The following is a 22672-nucleotide window of genomic DNA, read 5'->3' as shown; positions in this document are numbered from 1 at the left end:
GGCTTTACTTCATGAACTGCGCGCTCCCCCCTAAACGTAAGCTTGCCAACTATGCTATACTATGGCGCTGCTTCTATTGGCGCGTGCGTCGTGTGCAACTGGCAACACAGCAATCTCCCGCGTCTGGGCGGGCATGCGCGAGCCGCCAAGATAAAAGAATTGAACTATAGTTTCCCCTGCTGGACGATTTTGGTGTTGTGGGTGGTCATCCGTCGAACACTTGTGGAAATACACTCCTGGAAATTGAAATAAGAACACCGTGAATTCATTGTCCCAGGAAGGGGACTCATGTTCTCTTTCTTGTTTTTGTTCCACAGTCGCAGTTTTACCAATGATACTGAAATATATTCCTCTTCTGCAACTGTAATAAGCGACTTATTGAGACCAGACGCGTTTCTCTCTTTTGAAGCATCTTCATGTGTCAATAGACACATTCCTGGGGTCAGATACATCACATGATCACACTGACAGAACCACAGGCACATAGGCACAGGCAACAGAGCATGCACAATGTCGGCACTAGTACAGTGTATATCCACCTTTCGCAGCAATGCAGGCTGCTATTCTCCCATGGAGACGATCGTAGAGATGCTGGATGTAGTCCTGTGGAACAGCTTGCCATGCCATTTCCACCTGGCGCCTCAGTTGGACCAGCGTTCGTGCTGGACGTGCAGACCGCGTGAGACGACGCTTCATCCAGTCCCAAACATGCTCAATGGGGGACAGATCCGGAGATCTTGCTGGCCAGGGTAGTTGACTTACACCTTCTAGAGCACGTTGGGTGGCACGGGATACATGCGGACGTGCATTGTCCTGTTGGAACAGCAAGTTCCCTTGCCGGTCTAGGAATGGTAGAACGATGGGTTCGATGACGGTTTGGATGTACCGTGCACTATTCAGTGTCCCCTCGACGATCACCAGTGGTGTACGGCCAGTGTAGGAGATCGCTCCCCACACCATGATGCCGGGTGTTGGCCCTGTGTACCTCGGTCGTATGCAGTCCTGATTGTGGCGCTCACCTGCACGGCGCCAAACACGCATACGACTATCATTGGCACCAAGGCAGAAGCGACTCTCATCGCTGAAGACGACACGTCTCCATTCGTCCCTCCATTCACGCCTGTCGCGACACCACTGGAGGCGGGCTGCACGATGTTGGGGCGTGAGCGGAAGACGGCCTAACGGTGTGCGGGACCGTAGCCCAGCTTCATGGAGACGGTTGCGAATGGTCCTCGCCGATACCCCAGGAGCAACAGTGTCCCTAATTTGCTGGGAAGTGGCGGTGCGGTCCCCTACGGCACTGCGTAGGATCCTACGGTCTTGGCGTGCATCCGTGCGTCGCTGCGGTCCGGTCCCAGGTCGACGGGCACGTGCACCTTCCGCCGACCACTGGCGACAACATCGATGTACTGTGGAGACCTCACGCCCCACGTGTTGAGCAATTCGGCGGTACGTCCACCCGGCCTCCCGCATGCCCACTATACGCCCTCGCTCAAAGTCCGTCAACTGCACATACGGTTCACGTCCACGCTGTCGCGGCATGCTACCAGTGTTAAAGACTGCGATGGAGCTCCGTATGCCACGGCAAACTGGCTGACACTGACGGCGGCGGTGCACAAATGCTGCGCAGCTAGCGCCATTCGACGGCCAACACCGCGGTTCCTGGTGTGTCCGCTGTGCCGTGCGTGTGATCATTGCTTGTACAGCCCTCTCGCAGTGTCCGGAGCAAGTATGGTGGGTCTGACACACCGGTGTCAATGTGTTCTTTTTTCCATTTCCAGGAGTGTACGTTGCCCAAACTACCTTCTTCATCTGTTTCACCTAATTGGAATGCCGTCGGATTGCCAAGCCGTAGTACGTCGTAAGTTCCTTGATCACTTTATCAGTTTTAGTCATGGGCAAGCACATAGAATAATTTTTCGGAATTCCCGAAAAAAACTGGCGCTTGAAAAAGGCCGATTTCAGGCAGGTGAAGTTTTTTGTTCAACCGCGAGAAACAAACATTTCCGTTCCGTATTCGGAAAAACCATTTCATGGGTGGATTCCAAACACTTTCATGAATACAACAATGCAATTTTAAAAAAAATCGATTTTTTTAACCAAAAGATAGTGAACCTCCCCTTAAAGGTAATCTTAGCTAACATCAACTCACCAGGTCGTCTTTAAGGTAACTGACAGTCACGACCGTTACAGCGAGTGTTTAAAGAAACGCTGATTTGCGTCCTCATAGTGGCGCTACTAGCGTCACTCTTTTGCGATTGGCGCAAAACTGGAATAAACATCATGTCTAAGTTATGGAAACACGTCTACCAACTTTCGTTTATGTAGCACAACTCCTTCTTGTATTGTGATTTTTGCCGTCTGTACACATAGCGGGTGGTTATTGTTATGACTTCATTTGCGCGCTGTGTGGTTTTTTAATGGATTTGGGAGCGACGAACAGATGCCGTTCATGAACAGAGGATTCAGACATTAATGTATTCTACATCTAATATCAAATAGTAAAAATAATACCTAACCTTGTTGCTGAAGTTGCAGCGTCTGTTGCTAACAATAGGTTTGAATGTAAAAATATAGACAGATAGAAAAGATTTACACATCTGTCACTCTTCAATACAGTGTCTCTTCAGAAGATGTGGAACCCTGGCCACTGTGAAAGTCCGTAAATGCTAATCAGCTGGCAAACGCACAAAAAGGGCACAGTGCATGAATGTTCGAACGTAAGTACAACCACTGCTGGAATCCCCGAGAGGGGTGCTAGCATCTTATTGGCAGCGGCGTAATCGTTCGTGGCAGCGCCCTCGTGTTGTGTTGGCGGCTGCGGGAAACGCGGCGGCGTAACTGGCGGCGCGCGTATTTGAAAAGTGCGGCCGAAGATCCGGAAAATTGCTAATGTAGTAATTATTAAGAAAGGCCCTGAGAAAGACCCTGCCGAGGCCAAATCCTACAGACCCATCTGTCTCTTGGATGGCTTTGGCAAACTTCTGGAGAAACTACTAGCTGACAGCTCACCGCATGCTGCGTGGGATGAGCAACAGGCAATTCGGTTTCAGGCCTTTGCGATCGGCATCTGATGCAATCGCCTTGGTGGCCGAGGTCTGCGGCTCAGCCCCGTTGTAAGTATGTTGTTGGCATCATGGTGGATATCAGTGGCGCCTTTGACAACCTGTGGTGGCCTTTGCTCTTCTCCTGCCTCCGGGAGAAAGAGTGTCCAGGGCTGCTATACGGCTGTCTGAGAAGCTATTGTGAGGATCGGGAGGTCTGGCTATCATCCCCTAGCGGGAAAGTCGGAAAAACTATTACCAAGGGATGCCCCCAGGGCTCTGTGTAGGGTCCCCTTTTCTGGGACATCCACATGGAGCCACTTCTGGACAGCTTGCAACAGAGCGAAGAGGTGCTATAGGTGATAGCCTACGCTGATGTCCTCCTCCTATTGGTCGGCGGCCGAAGTCGGGAGGATATAGAACCTAAGATAGAGAGAGCAACGGAAAAATTACAACTGTGGTGTCGTAACACCAAGATGACCATTTCACCCACTAAATCAACTTACCTCTTAGTTAAAGGACAGCTAGTTAAAAATCCAACCGTGAGTATCGAGGGTACACCGGATCTTCGGAGACGGGAGACACGTTACTTGGGAATCATCGTCGAAGAAAGGTGGAACTTCGGAAGGCACATTGAAACTGTAAGCCAGAAAGCATTACAAGTATTAAATAACCTCATTTCCATCGGACACAAAAGATTTGACCTTCCGCCTCATCTGATAAAATTATATGATAACAGCATATTAACGTCAATAGTGGGTTACGGTTCGGGAGTCTGGGCTCACAGGCTTACGAGGGTGGTACCCGCCGTGACAGTGAGAAGGAACATGTTACTAAGATCTGTGGGGGCTTATAGAACATCCCCAGGGGGAGCCTTGTCAGTCATAATGGGGCTCTGCCCTCTGGACATCAAAATAAGAGAGCAGGCCGCATGGTACTGGGCTAACAAAGACAACATTACAAAAATAGAAGACATTATGGGAGCACCTGTTAGGGATAAGGTTGAGATAAGGAGGAGGGGTGAAGATTTATGGCAGGAGTTATGGGAGATGGACGAAGCTGGCAGAAGGACTTTTCAGTTGCTACCTGATGTAAGGGAAAGAATGGGAATGAAATATTTTGAGCCGACTCGGGGATTGTTCTACTTCCTCAGTGGTCATGGCCCCTATCCGACATATCTATGTCGGTTTGGGAAGAGGGCGTCGCCCGCGTGTGACTGTGGCGCATCGGAGGGTACTCCTGACCATGTGGTTTATGAGTGCCCCCTTTTCGATGATGTAGCAGCCGCACTACGACAACAACTGCCGAGTGACAATACTTACGACCTACTGAGACAAGAAGAGACCTTTCAAACACTGAATACATTAGCCAACTAGGTGTCACGAAAAGTTTTGACAATATTCTTGAGAGACTTTCGTGACTAGTTGCTAATCACCAATCGCGTCCAGCACTCCGATCCCGTACCGCCTGTTCGTGGATAGGTCGACTAAACAGTTGGAATCCGCCACGTGCAGGACTAGGGGGACTGGGGTGATCTATTTCACGGACTTGACACGTGCACCGACCATGACATAGATTAGTTAGTAGTTTTAGTAGAATAGAATACGATAGTAGATTAGGAACCTGCAGCGACAATAAACTCCTTGCCTGCCTTGTGCCAGGGGCACGGTCGTAGGGTTTATCTCTATGAGCCAGGCACGCAAGTAGGTTTATACTAACACAAATCACCAGTAGTTACTAGAAAGTAATGCTAACACTAGAAATAGTCTGCCCATTAACCCATGTAATACTGTCTGTAGTCTTGCAAATTGATATGTAGAAGCTGCAATTATAAATAACATTGTAGAATATTAAGACCCACTAATCACTAAGGTGGTGGGTTATTCTTGTATAATTATTATGAATGGAAATAAAGAATTTTTTTATATATAAAAAAAGTGCGGCCGACCGGGTAACGGCCGATACCGCACCTAAAATTAAAGTGCATCTGCTCACAGAGGTCCATTGTGGGCTGTATTTATCGTACAGCAGCGAAGCTTGGTAGATATTCTAATGGGTTAATGCCGAACCGATTTACGCTGGAAAACATTAGTTCCGATTTAGAGCACCAGCTGCAAATCTGGCGCTGTAAATCCAAGAAAGAGGTGTGAAAATGTTTCCATATGTAAAGATGGTATATGTTGTTTCTGACATGTCCGAAGGAACAGATACCATCTTCTTGTAGTTAATTCTAACCGGCCATTGACCTTCTTCTTCTGTGCTGGAAGTACACGCATTGCCCGAACTCTTACGGGACTCTGTAAGATTGTCTGCCGCGAATAATGAGTGTAATGGGCAGGGGCACTAAGAATGTAGTGTGTGGACATTAAGCTGGGAATGTGGGTCTCACGGGGAGCGTGCAAGGGATAAATCCCTGCAGTCGCACTATCGTCTGTGCCCTCGGTGGCTCAGATGGATAGAGCGTCCGCCATTTAATCAGGAGAGCCCGGGTCCGAGTACCGGTCGGGGCACACATTTTCAACTGTCCCCGTTGATGTATATCAACGCCTGTCGACAGCTTAGGGTCTTGATTTAATTATCTTTTCTTTGTACGAGAGCTGCATGGTCACCAGATACCATCTTCTTGTAGTTAATTCTAACCGGCCATTGACCTTCGTCTTCTGTGTTGGATGCACACGCATTGCCCGAACTGTTACGGGACCCGGTAAGATTATTTACCGCGAGTAATGAGTGTAATGGGCAGGGGCACTACGAATGTAGTGTGTGGGAATTAAGTTGGGAATGTGGGTCTCACGGGGAGCGTGCAAGGGATAAATCCCTGCAGTCGCCCTATCCTCTGTGATCCCGGTGGCTCAGGCTGGTCGAACTGTGTTACACGACCTCGGATATACCGGCGACGAGGACGCCGAGCACGAGCGATTACTAGCGCATCTATCAGGCACGACAACCCCGTAACAACGTTGAACAACAACATCCAACCATCCGCTGGCCACGTACGCTCGTTCCCTCTGGTATATGGTGGTGAACAGAAAATTAGCCACACGCCACTGCCTCCATTCCATCCATCTCACCAACGACCCTTTGTGTCAGCACTGTGCCGTCGTCGATTCAGATGCGCACCGCCTGACATGTGCTGTGACAAGGAGATGCTGGGATCTTGTACAACGTATGCTGGCGCTCCTGTTGCGACGACAGCCAGTCTGTCACGCCAGACGAACTCCTACACCCAGATACCACTTACTTTCCCACACAAGAACGAACGCCGTCAACTGGCTGAAGGGCATGGTGCCGTATTACATTTTGCAAGCCGCTCCCGAAAACGCTCTGGACTTGGGGGTCCACCTGACAACGACTCGTGGGGCGTTCCGCCACCATGCATTGTACCGCACACGACTATCGAACTATTTCGGTGCATTATTTGAGGATCCTCCTGCCCATTTGGGAGTTCCGAGTACTAGAGCGAAGACGACTCGGAAGCTTCTGGTGGCGGTAGTAAAATCCCGTTACATAGCACACGCCCGTTGGGCATTTTGATCTCAATAACCATACATCAACACGATATCGACCTTTTCTGCAATTGGTAAACGGTCCATTTTAACACGGGTAATGTATCACGAAGCAAATACCGTCCGCACTGGCGGAATGTTACGTGATACCACGTACTTATACGTTTGTGACTATTACATTGCCATCTATCACAAAGCGAAAAAAGTGGTCCAAGTAAAACATTCATGCTACACGAACATTTAATAAAAGTGGGGGTTCCTATTTTAAAAAACGCAGTTGATATCCGTTTGACCTATGGCAGCGCCATCTAGCGGGCCAACCATAGTGCCATCTGGTTTGTCCCTTGAAGCTAGACAAATTTCGTTCTTTGTAGTTTTTTCGTTTGAGCCGTATTTCGTGAGATATTTGGCCCGGTCACGATCAATGGACCACCCTGCATATGTATAGGAAATATACATAGATGTATACTTATAAATAAGTGAAATTGATCCAATAAAGTTCTCTAAATCCTATCGAACCCCTTTCCTTTCCTTGGCTCTGGGAGGGCGGAACGGGACACTTAGCCAGGTCTCCGAAGACGAGCCCTGCCCTCTTTGCCCCCGACCCTTCTCTCACGCCCTTTTAAAAAAAATAAAGAAAGAAAAAAAGATGGATAGAGCGTCTGCCATGTATGCAAGGAGATCCCGGCTTAGAGTACCGGTCGGGGCACACATTTTCAACTGTCCCCGTTGATGTATATCAACGCCTGTCGGAAGCTTAGCGTCTTGATTTAACTATTGTTTCCATATATAATGGATTAATCACGGGATGTGGGAAAAAAGGAAAGACAAGAAAGAAAAATAAACTGTTGAATTTATTATTAACCACTACTTAGACATTTTGTGCACCGGAGACGACGACGAGATGCCGTACAGCGCCTTGTGGTCAAAACTGAAACTAATTTTTTCCAGCGTAAATCGGTTCCGCATCAACGCATTAGCATACGTACTAAGTTTCGCTGCGAAACGGTAATTAAAGCCCACAGTGGACCTCCATGACTAACTGCCCTTTAATTATAACTAGCTGGTATAATTTGAAGGTAAAACAGTCTGGGTTGTTAGGCTGTGTCATGCTCTTGAAATTTGTTCGTCAACAGTAGACTCTTCGACCCCTTTGCTGGGGTCTTCTTCAGGACTCTTATTGTAGAAAAATATCAGTGTGGCGTTAATGTATAAAAGGATACTTTCCCGCGTCTTTTCATAAGAAGTTGAAAAGGAAGAGAGAGTAAATGTTTACCTAAATACTATTTTCGTGTTTACCTGGTAGTAGCTTGTATTCCTCGAGCGCTGTGGGTGGGTATTTTACGAGGGAGTGCTGGACAGTAAAGCCTACGAATTCCTGATACTGTTCTCAACATCGGTTGCGGTATTACATGTCATACATATTACTCCTTCCACTTTCCAACTGCATTGAACCAAGCTGGAGACCTCTGACCATAGAGGGCTCTGAATGCTAATGTATCACACGGCGGCATGTAACGTTAGTATGCCGCGGCGCGGGAAACAGAATGTTGTAATACAGTTTCTAATCGCAGAAGAGTTGTCCACACATGGAGCAACCTCTTCTTCAGCATGACAATGCAAGATCGCACACGAGAGCTGCGGTATCCGCAACCGACGCCTTGGGTTGACTGTCATGGATTCTCCTCCATACAGTTCCGATTTGCCATCATCCGGTTTTCATCTGTTCCCAAAACTTAAAAAACACCTTCAAGGACATCACAATGATAGTCATGGTGCGGTGCAAGCAGAGATGAGGTTGTGGCTTCGTCAACAAAGTCAAACGTTTCAGTGTGACGCTATCACAAACTGGTCTCTTGTCGGGAGACTATGTTGAGAAATGTATAGACATGAAGAATGCAGATGTAGAATGTTAATAACGTTTGCTTTCTTAAAAAGCTTTCAGACTTTTACACAAAAAACTCAGGGGCTTTGCATTTCAGCACGCCCTCGTACTTTCTTGATAGCGGGAAGCCGCGAAGTTTGAAGCCTATAGCCGTTCTCTCTACAGAACTTCTGTTCTTTCGTGTACATCTTAAATTGGCTCTAGGACTTCCTTGCTATCAATATTACATTCATTATCTAGCTCTCACATGCTATTGAAACCTACTGGATGGTTATAATTAAACTTTCCTTGTTTAACCCGCTACAACACGGAAACTAATTACCATACGGCTACCAAACTTGGTAGCATTAATGTCCAAATTATGGACTGCATGATTTCCTTGCATCACAGCGCCGCCATCCAGTTCCAACTATGGCCACCAGGTGCCATGATTAGTCATCGGGATTCATACTCTCACACATCAGACCTGTTGCAGTGCACTTGTTGACGTGTCGGCATGGCCTTAGGCAAAAGGAGCTTGTGAAGCTCTATTATTAAAACGACGGTAACGTTGCAGCTGCACTGCGAGGATATCACCGGCTGAAAGGATTACGGAAGGGTTCTCTTTCTCCACCTGCTGCGCGGAGAATGACGAAGCAGTTCGAATCAACTGGAAAACCGGGCGTCGCCCCGGGAAGAGGCCGACAACCGGTTGCACAACAGGTGGTTTATGAAATCGCTGTTGCTATGGCAGACAACACTGCGCGCAATTCCCGATCGTCAGGCAATGTGCGTGCTGTGTCAAGACAGTTGAACATCCCGTCGTCCGTTGCACGGAAGGTGCTTCAAATCACTCTCAAATGGTACCCGTACAAGATCCATACCGTACAGCAGCTTGCACCGCAGGGCGCACAACGACGTATTGACTTCGATCTCCACGTTCTCGAAAGGACTGAAGTTGGCGAGGACTGGCCCTGGACCGTCCTATGCACAGACGATGCTCATTTCCCTCTGACGGGTAAGGTAAACACACAGAATTGCCGTGTGATGGGATCTTCACCTCCGGTCACTGTGCATGAAGTTTCTTTGTATGATGAACTTGTCACCCTATGGTGTGGCTTCACGGCTACGTTCATCATTGGCCCAACCTTTTTTGAACAAGTTGGCGCTCGAGGACCAAAGACGTTCGGTGTGTCTGGCCACCGTTACTGTGATATGCTTCTCTAGCAAGTCATATCTGCCTACAGGAGAGAGATGAATTGAACTCTAGAGTATTCATCGCTCGTGTTCACCTGCTTCTCCGAAACACATTTGGAAACAATCGAATTATCGGCCGATCGTTTCAAAATGCTTCACCGGCACGGCTACCTAAACTCACTGCCTGTGATTTCTGGTTGTGTGGCTACCTGAAGAACAGGGTTTATCAGGGGAACATTAACACACGCGCTGATCTGAAGCGCGACATATCAAGAGAGGCACCAGCATATCTACGGATACGCTTCGTTCTGCTGTGCAGAATGCAATCCTGCGCTTTCAGACTCTTCTGGACACTGTTGGATACCATATTGAGCCCCTTTTGTAGCAGTAATGGTGCCTATATAATGGTATGTTGTACCGTAGCAGTACATTAGAAATATTTCAGTTGAATTGATTCTGCATTATTTCTCTTCCCCATGTCGTTGATATTAATGGTACCATGTTTGGTCCTCGCACGGTAACTAGTTTCCGTGTTATAGCGTATTAAACAGGGGAAGTTAAATTATAACCACCCGATACATCGAGGCTGCTGTCCTCGTTTGTCATTAACTCGTGGAGGTCTCAGTCCCTTCTCGGATTTTCCTTCTATAAATGTAACATCTTTTGGATACCAAACGCTCGTTGTTGAAATCTACATTCTGGCCACAGTTCTCCTGATGTTCCGCTAGTTCGGATTTCCGTTCTTTTACTATTCTCCTAGTTTCACCTCAATACATTTTGCGCCGGCCGGAGTGGCCGTGCGGTTCTAGGCGCTACAGTCTGGAACCGGGCGGCCGCTACGGTCGCAGGTTCGAATCCTGCCTCGGGCATGGATGTGTGTGATGTCATTAGGTTAGTTAGGTTTAATTAGTTCTAAGTTCTAGGCGACTGATGACCTCAGAAGTTAAGTCCCATAGTGCTCAGAGCCATATACATTTTGCCTCCGCTAAACGACATTTCATAGACTCCGGAACACGGAGATAAGGTGCGTTCATGGTAGGTCGGAGAAAGTCTTATGTTATATTGAGTAAAAAATATCGTGTTCATATCATTTCTGCGACGAATTTTGTTTATACTATCAGTAAGTAAAATCGAAGTGTAACCTTACAGAGTGAGAATGCAGTTCCTCGATCTGCTTGCTAGCATTGTTAATATTGCGTCGATTAAAGCCCCTATCCATCGAAAAACCCATAGCCCTAGACAATTAATACATCTTTTAAGAAATTCAACCCAGAATCAAACTGTTATTGTCACTTATGCAGGAAACAAGCAAAGAAAGGGGCGCTCACTGCTTCCTTCTGGGTTGGGTGGTGATGGGAATTAGTGTCTAGATACTTACTTGTACCGGTAGGCTTGTTTGGTTATCTGCCAGGTCTTGCATAGATTACCGAGTGAGATGGCGCGGTGGTTACCACTCTGGACTCTCATTCGGGAGGATGACTGTTCAAACCCGCGTCCGGCCATCCATATTTAGGTTTTCCGCTATTTTCCTATATCGCTTAAGGCAAATGCCGAGATGGTTCCTACGAAAGGAAACGGCCGATTTCTTTTTCCACATTTGCCCAATCCAAGTTTGTGCTCCGTCTCTTACGAACTCGTTGTCGACGGGATGTTAAACACCAATCTCTTCCTTCTCTTCTTGTACAGACTGATAAAACTAGGAACGGGAGACGACCTCACTCACTACCGTCTAGATCAAGCTGATTTTGTGAAGAACGTGATTTAGGAAATTGTGGAATTTATGTACTATATAACAATTCTGAAACCTGTCATGTTGTAAGCAGCCTAGTCCTGTTCCTTGGCGGCAACAGGGGGGAAGAGAGGTGGAAAATAATTAGAATAATACTGGGAACATATCTCAACAACTATGCTAAAAATAAGTAGACCAACAAAGAGGTCTACATTAGAGTAACAAAGCTCACAGAAACGATCTGGAAAAGATAAGCGCAATCACATGGTCACCCGAAATGAGTGGACAGAAACAGGCTAACTGAAGGGATGTTTGACTTTTTCGACACGTATGCCTTAAAGTCAATGCTCCAGTTTACATGCGCCAAAGAAGATGTCCAAAGATGAAAAATCATTCCCTATTATGGTTTTTGTGGTGTCACCGCCAGACACCACACTTGCTAGGTGGTAGCTTTAAATCGGCCGCGGTCCATTAGTACATGTCGGACCCGCGTGTCGCCACTGTCAGTGATCGCAGACCGAGCGCCACCACACGGCAGGTCTCGAGAGACGGACTAGCACTCGCCCCAGTTGTACGGACGACGTAGCTAGCGATGCACACTGACGAAGCCTCGCTCATTTGCAGAGCAGATAGTTAGAATAGCCTTCAGCTAAGTCCATGGCTACGACCTAGCAAGGCGCAATTAGTATGTATCTACAGAGTCTCACTTGTATTGTCAAGAGCGATGTACCACAAGGATGGATTAAAGTTAAGTATTCCAGGAGCTACGTACTTTTCTTTATAGCATTCATTACGTATCCTGTTTCAGACCTATCTACTAGCCTGCGTGAGTTAATGTGTGCCTTTCGGCTACTTCCGAGTGGCGTGGCTGTCTTGTTACGCCACAACAGTTTTGACACAGATTTCTTCCGCAAAAAGGAGTGTGACAAGGGGAATAAACTGAGACGTTCAACAAAAACCTAGTTGAGACGTCCCTGTTTAGATGATCATCATAGAGCCCATTTAAAGAATAATGAAGGAAGTAAAGGCACAGGATTAAATGAAACTCACTGAAAAACACAAGCTTTAATGTCGTTCGAGATGACCACAACGAATAAATGATAATAATAACGTGATAAGTGGACTTATGAAATTACTAAGGCTTCTTCATATCAGTGTAGGAAATATGTCTACAGGTCCTCAACTGTATTGAAGACTTGACTGATTAATAGTCCTAGCCGTTTGATGAGAGCACTTTTTTAGTGTTTCTTGGCGACATTCTATCGGATACTCTTATCTATTCACCTTCGAAATTTTTGATATATATTCGTTTTCTAAGTAACTTAGGTCGTCTTTTATAAACTCTTTAGTAATATAAAACATAGACTTAGTTTATCGAAAACCACTTTTTCGCAACAAAAAAAAATGTTCAAATGTGTGTGAAATCTTATGGGACTCTACTGCTAAGGTCATCAGTCCCTAAGCTTACACACTACATAACCTAAATTATACTAAGGACAAACACACACACCATGCCCGAGGGAGGACTCGAACCTCCACCGGGACCAGCCGCGCAGTCCATGACTGCAGCGCCCTGGACCGCTCGGCTAATCCCGCGAGCACTTTTTCGCAATACGTCCCTAAGAAAACACAATGTTCTTTCTACAGCTACTGCGAAAACTTCGTGGTATGTTCAATGAGGATACAAGTGAACGTATACAAATACGCTACATGACAGTTACGCCGGCCGGGGTGGCCGAGCGGTTCTACGCACTACAGTCTGGAACCGCGCGACCGCTACGGTCGCAGGTTCGAATCCTGCCTCCGGCATGAATGTGTGTTAGTTAGGTTTAAGTAGTTCTGAGTTATAGGGGACTGATGAACTTAGAAGTTAAGTCCCATAGTACTCAGAGCCATTTGTACCAGGACCGTTACCTCGCGTGTATGTGCGTTCAGTGCAGTGCATACGGGGTGGTCAGAAACAGTCTGAAAAGCTTATCTCGGTATTGCGGGCTTGGTTATGCTGCCAAATAACTGTCAAGAAAAAAAACTTCGATACGTTGCGCTGTTTCCGAGTTAATTAGTACTGAACTTTTGCGCGCGCAAATTCAAGCGGCCCGCCAGAAACGGCGTCGCCGAACATGTCCTTCGTTTAGTTTCCTAAAACCGAACAAGAGAGCGATACAAAAATTGTACGGGGGGCGGCAGTAAGGTTCGAACCCTAACAAAAGGCTGAGCAGTCTCGTGTGCTGTCATCTACGCCACCAGAATAACTAACACTACTTATATCTGGCGGGGCGCTTGAATTAGCACTAGCAACGGCCTGACAGTCTATCTTCAACGCTAATTAACTCGGAAACAGCACTACGTATCGAACGTTTTTCTTACCAATCATTTCTCAGCACAAGCGATCCTCCAACACACTGACAAACTTTTCGGGCTATTTCTGACCGTCCTGTATAGCCCTGTACTAGACGTTCCATTCATCATGACTGCAAAAAAATCATGCTACTGTAATTGAAAACGTCGTGGTCCGATGGAGTGTTACAACAGGACTACAGTAGCGAGTCATTACATTGCTACACAGAAAGGGTAATATGCTAAACTAAAGTCTTTAGTCCGTCAGAAGGCAACACACTCTGTTGTTTCAAGTAACGTTTGATCTACAGAGTGTCCCAAAAGCCACTAACAAAGTTTAGGAACCGATTCCTAATACGGAAAAAAAGTAAAGAGGTCTACGATACATGTGCTCTTAAATGCATACCTTAAGAGGTATGAGGACTTCTTCATCTTCGATACTATGAAACAGATTTCATTCACAGCAAGTTGTATGCTGTCCACACTTTGGGAGAACGAAGTATTGACCAAAACAAGAAAAAATATCTGGTAAACAAGGGGTCTAACATGCATATTGTAAGAGCTATAAGCAACGGTATTAAGTTTATAGATAAAATGAGCTGTTAACTCGCAAATGAAGCTCATAAAAACATCATTTACAATAATACAAATAAGATACTACATAACCTAGCGTTCTAGAAGATACGGTAAATAAAACACATTCAGGTCAAATCTCACCTAATATTTACTACTTAAAACGTATTTGCATTTTTCAGAACTAAGTAAAACTATTCACTGGTAATGATACAGAATTGCTGAAACATGTTTGTGTATTAAATTTTTTTTCCACACATCTATGTCCGAGGCACGATTCGGACATGCGGCCGTAGCAGCAGAGCGGTACCGGTGTACTAAAAAGAACAGCTGTTTGCATAACTGGTGAACCTGACACCCCATAATTTAGTCTGGCTCCGATGAAACGTTCCCCTCTTCATTATGCTACTGGAACGTTCACGTTATTAATCTTGATAGTACTTAAACCCAGGTAGCGCATTAGTTGAGACATTAGACTTATGTTTCAGAAGAGGTGCTTTTGAATTCACATCTGGCCATATACTGCATATTTACATTTTCTATGTCTTCGAGAAACACCTCAGGGCAAATTCCGGTATCTTCCGCCCCACCCTACTCTAAACCAAGGTTGTGCTTCAACATTGGCAGCAGGTTACACATTTCCGCTCGAATATCTGCCTTGTGTTGTGTTACGTTCTCTCTAAGGCAACAAGCATTCATACTCCTGTAATCAAGTCGGATTTTTAAAAGTAGTAAAGAGCTACCGCTGTGACCCTCGTGGCACGGAAATTTAATCACGTCAGATATTCCGTCTGAAGCAGTTTCGCGGATGTAATCAGTCTCCGACGCCCAACCAGAAGGCAGTATACATCAAAGTGATGTATACCCACTGCGTTATTCACTAAATTGAATGATGAAAGTTGCGGAGAAATATCAGAAAGACTAAATCAGGCCAATAAATTTAAGTAAAGTGGAGGCCTGTTCCCCTGTGACTGTTCCGACAGTCGCGTGTTCCAAAGCACTCCATCATCGGTACAGTCCGCAGAGACTACAGGTTCGAGTCCCGTGTCAACATGCACTTTGTGTGTGTGTCATTTCCCAGACATCGTATGTGAATTGTGAGTCAACAGAATTTATTCAACTGCAAGCGATATACATCAAGAGAGCTCAACAACAGGTAACTTTTGGTTGCACGTTATGAAACGAACGCAGAAAATTACATAAAAAAGGAATTCTACTCTACAACAGGTACTTCTTGGCTGCACGTTGCGGAACGAGCGCAGGACATTACGTGAGGAAGAGATTCTACTTATAAGATAATAGATACGAACAGACGATTAAGAGAAAATGTAAGAGGCGATAAATGTTTAAACGGAAAGCTAAAAAATGGTTCAAATGGCTCTGAGCACTATGTGACTTAACATCTGAGGTCATCAGTCCCATAGAACTTAGAACTACTTTAACCTAAGGACATCACACACATCCATGCCCGAGGCAGGATTCGAACCTGCGACCGTAGCTGCCATGCGGTTCCAGACTGAAGCGCCTAGAACTGGTCGGCCGCCGCGGCCGGCTACGAAAAGCTCTCCCGTATAGCATTTATTTCATCAAAATTGGATCACGGAAAAAAGATATCGTAATTGAAAGTTTTTTCCATACTAATATTATAAATTTAATAACTAAGCCGAGAAACCGATTTTGATTAAATTTGGTATTCAGATAGCTTGAAAGGTGAGGAACAACATAGGCTACCTTGGAAAGTGTATAGTTCAAGATGCTTGTTGGTATGTAGAACATTACGCGAATTAGAGAAAAATATTTACTCTTTGATCTTTATGACATTTGTGAATTTTTGTGTTGGTTATATCTGTTACGTCATACAGTTCCAAATATTTACTCTTTGAACTTTATCATATTTGTGAAAATTCTTTTATTGGTTGTATGCGCTACATGATACAATTCCAAATAATGAATACAAGGCTTATATAGTCTTCAACGTGTTTAACCCATTGTTCCACACTATCTGTTGCATGATGTACACGGTGAATAATGTATAGCTACTTCAATAGCACAATGCACGGAGGTGCATTCCTGTCCATGGCCCTCTGTACGCAGTGCTGGGCAGCGACGCCGCATGTACCGACGTATTGTGCGTTGGTCTGGGGAGGGGTGAGAGCAGAGCGCACATCAAGAGCTGTGCTGTAGCTGATGTTATTGCATGTACGGCAGCTTACTTACTCACCATATCTCATCATAACAAAACTACTGATACAGTAGCGAAGCCGCAGGTAAAAGCTACTAATCAATACAAATATTCTGTACAATCACTTGAAAGTGTCTAGACCATTGTGAATAAATCTGTGTTTGCTTCTCCTGTAATCACGTCATCATCGACGGTACTTTAGACTGTTATCTTCCTTTCATTCCTATTTCTTCTTTTCTTCAGTTTTTGTAATTTGGTACTTTTCACATAATCGGGAAGAGGTAGTCAGCTGTGTAAGTCACTAGGCTCGTTGTCGGTCATTGTTGCCTTCAAACGACCTGGGAGATCTTTGAATGTGTAAGCCATCTTCAATGTATGCTGGGTCGATTCCTTGATCGACTAACATGTTTCATACCACTTGTGCCTAAGCTGATGTTAAAGAGGAAACAGAAATTCCCTACTGTCTTTTTTTATTTTACCCATTATAAGTTTGTTGTTGAAAGTCAGCGAGTGTGAAAACAATAGTATCATTTGTCACAGAACAATATTTTCTACTGCTGATCACGATTTCTCTCTATTTTCCACACGACGAGTTTCGGGAAATAATTCGCGTTGTCAAGTCTTTTTCGCATATGATGATTTTTATAAACATGCTGTTTGTTATGTATAAGCTACTGTTCTATCCTGGTGACTTCACTGTAGTGTACACATTTGCTATTTTGTAAGGTATTTTCTCGTCAGAGATACATAATAAGCACTACCGCTGCGCTTAATACATGCTGCCTAACGAAAAATGTGAAGCATCCAGATGACACGGTCGGATGTCAGTTTTACTTCATACACATACACATACACCAGCGGAGGGTGTGTAAATCAGTTGGCCGGCCAGTGTTGGGTTCTAGGCGCTACAGTCTGAAACCGCGCGACCGCTCCGGCAACAGGTTCGAATCCTGCTTCGGGCATAGATGTGTGTGATGTCCTTAGGTTAGTTAGGTTTAAGTAGTTCTAAGTTGTAGAGGACTGATGATCTCAGATCGTAAGTCCCCTAGTGCTCAGAGCCATTTATTTTTTGTAAATCAGTTAATTGCAGTTATCTGTGACAGGTAGAATGGCCACCAGAGTACATTAGTGCGTGATTAGAGCTGTTACCAGGCCTCGTAGGGTATGTAGGAGTCGTGAACACCGTCAGATGTTGGGTGATCACTGTGGAGGACACGGAGATGCCACGTACTCATGTGAAACAGGTTTAACAGCTCGTGACTGAGATTGGAGGAGCCTCCCTGTGGGTCACTATTTTGACCGTATCGCGGAAGTTTCAGATTTGTCGGCGTAGACGAGTGACTATGGCCCGATGTTGGACTGCGTAGGAATCTGAGGGCAGGGAGACTCCCATCGTCAAGGTTCCGGTCGGCCACACGAGACCATCACAAAGAAGTATTATGCACCAAGCACCAAGCATCATGCACCAATCGCCACCGTTACCCCTTCGCATCTGCGTGTGCCATCAAAGAACAAGTAATGGACTCCCTCCACCAGTCTGCGTCATCCCGCACCATTAACCTGAGAATAACAGCTACCGGACTAGGGAACTAACGTCCTATGCGTTGGCTGTAGTTATCACCATAACCGAAACGGCTGCGTTTGCAATGGTGCAGTGATTGGGAAGCATGGTCTGCTGAGGAATGGCGTCGCATTGTCTTGAATTATGAATCGTAATTTTTCGCTGCTCTGGATGACCTTCGTGGCGACCTGTGGAGAGGTCCCATTCCTCCAGTGTTTAGAAGACACGCAGCGGTGTTACTCCTGGTGTCATGATGTAATTGGGGACCAGGTATGCTGGTAATGATTAAGTGAAAAACTGTAGGTCATGGAGAATCTGCGTCGTCATGTTTCATGTCTCATGCGACAGTATGAGTGCTAAAAGGAATCCATTCAACTTAGGTTACACGATAAATCAGACTGATCTAAAGGTAGTAAAGTCAGCTGAATGCCCAGGAATTACAATTTAAATTGGAAAGAACACACAGCAAATGTTGTAAGGAAGGCAAACCAAGGACTGCGTTTTACTGGCAGAAAACTGCAATAGATCTACTAATGAGACTGCCTGCAGTGGTTTGCCCGTTCACTTTTAGAGTACTGCTGCGCGGTACATTGAGGTAGTTGAACGAAGAGCAGCACGTTTTGTATTATTGCGGAATAGGGGAGAGAGTGTCACGCATATGATACTGGATTTGGGATGGACAGCGTTAAAAAAAAGGAGGCGTTTATCGTTGTGGCGTAATCTTCTTACGAAATTTCAATCACCAACTTTCTTATCAGAATACGAAAATATTTTGTTGACGACGACCTATATAGGGAGAAACGAACATCACAATAAAATAAGGGAAATGAGAGTTCGCGCGGAAGGACATTAGTGTTCGTTTCTTCCACGCTGTTCGAATGTGGAATAATAGAGAATTACTGTGGAGGTGGTTCAGTGAACCAGGCACTGAGTGTGATTTGTACAGTGTCCATTATATGTAGACGTGTGGCATTTTTAAACGGGGCGATGCTTGTCCACCATGGCGTTTGTGTATATGAACCGTCTGCTTGATGTGGAGTTACTTCCATGATCAGATTTGTCCTCGATAGAACATGTATGGTAATAGCTCGGACGCTATATTCGTCCCATTGGCAGTACCCAGGATATCAAAAACTAATTACAACAGTTGTGGGTCATCTTGTGTAAGGAGACGATACAATGGCTGTATGACAACCTTCCAAACCGAATACATCCAGGCTAGAGCCCCGAACGTCATGCTGATAAGTAGTCTCCCACTGCCAAGGCATTTATAAAAAAATGGCTCTGAGTACTATGGGACTTAACGTCTGAGGTCATCAGTCCCCTAGAACTTAGACCTACTTAAACGTAACCAACCTAAGGACATCACACACATCCATGGCCGAGACAGGATTCGAACCTGCGACCGTAGCGGTCGCGCGGTTCCAGACTGAAGCGCCTAGAACCGATCGGCCACACCGGCCGGCAAGGAATTTTCTAAATTTGATTCGATTTTGTAATCGCAGAAATAACTTCATTTTTCGGGCAGTGTGTATCCATAAACATTTGAATGTTTTGTCGCTTTTTAGAGCGAAAATTGTTCTCTGGATACACTGCATTTTTGAGACATTTCCTGTCTACATTAAATTGTATTTAGATTGTACGAGGGCCGTTCAGAAAGTAACCTCCGGTTGATTTAAAAAAATACACCAAGTTAAATAAAAATATTTTAATATATACATCTTACAACTACATCTTTGCACTATTTTTCTACATAGTCTCCATAGCGATTGAGGCACTTATCGTATCTCTTCACAAGCTTTGAAATTCCTTCTGCATAAAAATCACCCGCTTGTGCCTGGAGCCAGCCTGTGACCGCATCTTTGAGCTCTTCGTCGTCATCAAACCGCTGTGACCCGAGCCATTTCTTCAAATGCATGAAGAGGTGATAATCACTTGGCGCCAGGTCTGGGCTGTAAGGTGGATGGTTGATAACGTCCCACTTGAAGGACTCAAGAAGGGCCGTTGTTCTGCGAGCAGAGTGAGGACGGGCGTTATCGTGCAAAAAAACGATACCGGAAGTCAGAATACCACGGCGTTTGTTCTGTATAGCCCGTCGTAACTTTTTTATTGTTTCACAGTACACGTCTTGATTAATGGTCGTACCACGTTCCATGAATTCAACCAACAACACCCCTTTGGCATCCCAAAACACCGTTGCCATCAGTTTTCTGGCAGAAAAATCTTGCGAGGCTTTTCTCGGTTTGGTAGGCGAATTTGAATCTGCCCACATCTTTGATTGTTCTTTTGTCTCAGGGTTCACGTACTTAATCCAGGTTTCGTCACTGGTCACGATTCTGTTTAACAATGGTTCTCCTTCGTCCTCATAACGTGACAGAAAGTCTAATGCAGAGGCCATTCTTTGAGTTTTGTCGTGGTCGGTAAGAATTTTGGGCACCCATCGTGCACAGAACTTACGGTAACCCAATCTTGCTGTCACTATCTCGTACAAGAGAGTCTTAGAAATCTGTGCAAAACCAGTAGACAACTCCGACATTGAGAAACGTCGATTTTCACGAACTTTTGCATCAACTGTCTGAACGAGTTCGTCAGTCACCAATGATGGTCTACCACTCCTCTCTTCATCATGAACGTTTTCTCGTCCACTTTTAAATAAACGTACCCATTCACGGACAACTCCTTCACTCATAACTCTTGGTCCGTACACGGCACAAAGCTCACGATGAGTAGCTGCTGCAGAATATCCTTTGGCTGTAAAAAACCTTATGACAGCACGCACTTCACATTTGGCGGGGTTTTCTATTGTAGCACACATTTCAAACTGCCACAAAAACTAAACTAGCGCAGGTACGACGTTCACTCGACCACGGCTTGATGCCGACTGACCTGTTGAGTGCGTGAACGCACAGATGGCGTCGCTACTCCCCCCACAACCGGCACTGTGACCAATCGGAGGTTACTTTCTGAACCGCCCTCGTATATATATCTAAATGAAATTACTAAACAGATGAGAACAGGATATGCATGTAACAAAATTTAAAATGTCTCTATGTCACGAACTGGCCATATAACACACTATAAATATACGAAATCTTTATTATAAGTGCTGATTTCAGTCACAAGTTTCCCCATCAACTCTGAATGTTCTGACGATACGCCATACGGTAGCCGTAAATATCTATTGTGGATTTGCGACAGTTGACGCGTTCCAACTAAACATTGCCAACAATCTGCTTTCCGTGGTAGTCTGTACAGTCCTACTTATATTAAAATACACTCCTGGAAATTGAAATAATAACACCGTGAATTCATTGTCCCAGGAAGGGGAAACTTTATTGACACATTCCTGGGGTCAGATACACCACATGATCACACTGACAGAACCACAGGCACATAGACACAGGCAACAGAGCATGCACAATGTCGGCACTAGTACAGTGTATATCCACCTTTCGCAGCAATGTAGGCTGCTATTCTCCCATGGAGACGATCGTAGAGATGCTGGATGTAGTCCTGTGGAACGGCTTGCCATGCCATTTCCACCTGGCGCCTCAGTTGGACCAGCGTTCGTGCTGGACGTGCAGACCGCGTGAGACGACGCTTCATCCAGTCCCAAACATGCTCAATGGGGGACAGATCCGGAGATCTTGCTGGCCAGGGTAGTTGACTTACACCTTCTAGAGCACGTTGGGTGGCACGGGATACATGCGGACGTGCATTGTCCTGTTGGAACAGCAAGTTCCCTTGCCGGTCTAGGAATGGTAGAACGATGGGTTCGATGACGGTTTGGATGTACCGTGCACTATTCAGTGTCCCCTCGACGATCACCAGTGGTGTACGGCCAGTGTAGGAGATCGCTCCCCACACCATGATGCCGGGTGTTGGCCCTGTGTGCCTCGGTCGTATGCAGTCCTGATTGTGGCGCTCACCTGCACGGCGCCAAACACGCATACGACCATCATTGGCACCAAGGCAGAAGCGACTCTCATCGCTGAAGACGACACGTCTCCATTCGTCCCTCCATTCACGCCTGTCGCGACACCACTGGAGGCGGGCTGCACGATGTTGGGGCGTGAGCGGAAGTCGGCCTAACGGTGTGCGGGACCGTAGCCCAGCTTCATAGAGACGGTTACGAATGGTCCTCGCCGATACCCCAGGAGCAACAGTGTCCCTAATTTGCTGGGAAGTGGCGGTGCGGTCCCCTACGGCACTGCGTAGGATCCTACGGTCTTGGCGTGCATCCGTGCGTCGCTGCGGTCCGGTCCCAGGTCGACGGGCACGTGCACCTTCCGCCGACCACTGGCGACAACATCGATGTACTGTGGAGACCTCACGCCCCACGTGTTGAGCAATTCGGCGGTACGTCCACCCGGCCTCCCGCATGCCCACTATACGCCCTCGCTCAAAGTCCGTCAACTGCACATACGGTTCACGTCCACGCTGTCGCGGCATGCTACCAGTGTTAAAGACTGCGATGGAGCTCCGTATGCCACGGCAAACTGGCTGACACTGACGGCGGCGGTGCACAAATGCTGCGCAGCTAGCGCCATTCGACGGCCAACACCGCGGTTCCTGGTGTGTCCGCTGTGCCGTGCGTGTGATCATTGCTTGTACAGCCCTCTCGCAGTGTCCGGAGCAAGTATGGTGGGTCTGACACACCGGTGTCAATGTGTTCTTTT

This window comes from Schistocerca nitens, chromosome 1 (assembly GCF_023898315.1).
Source record: "Schistocerca nitens isolate TAMUIC-IGC-003100 chromosome 1, iqSchNite1.1, whole genome shotgun sequence".
Taxonomy (NCBI): Eukaryota; Metazoa; Arthropoda; class Insecta; order Orthoptera; family Acrididae; genus Schistocerca; species Schistocerca nitens.
This window is presented reverse-complemented; position numbering follows the sequence as displayed.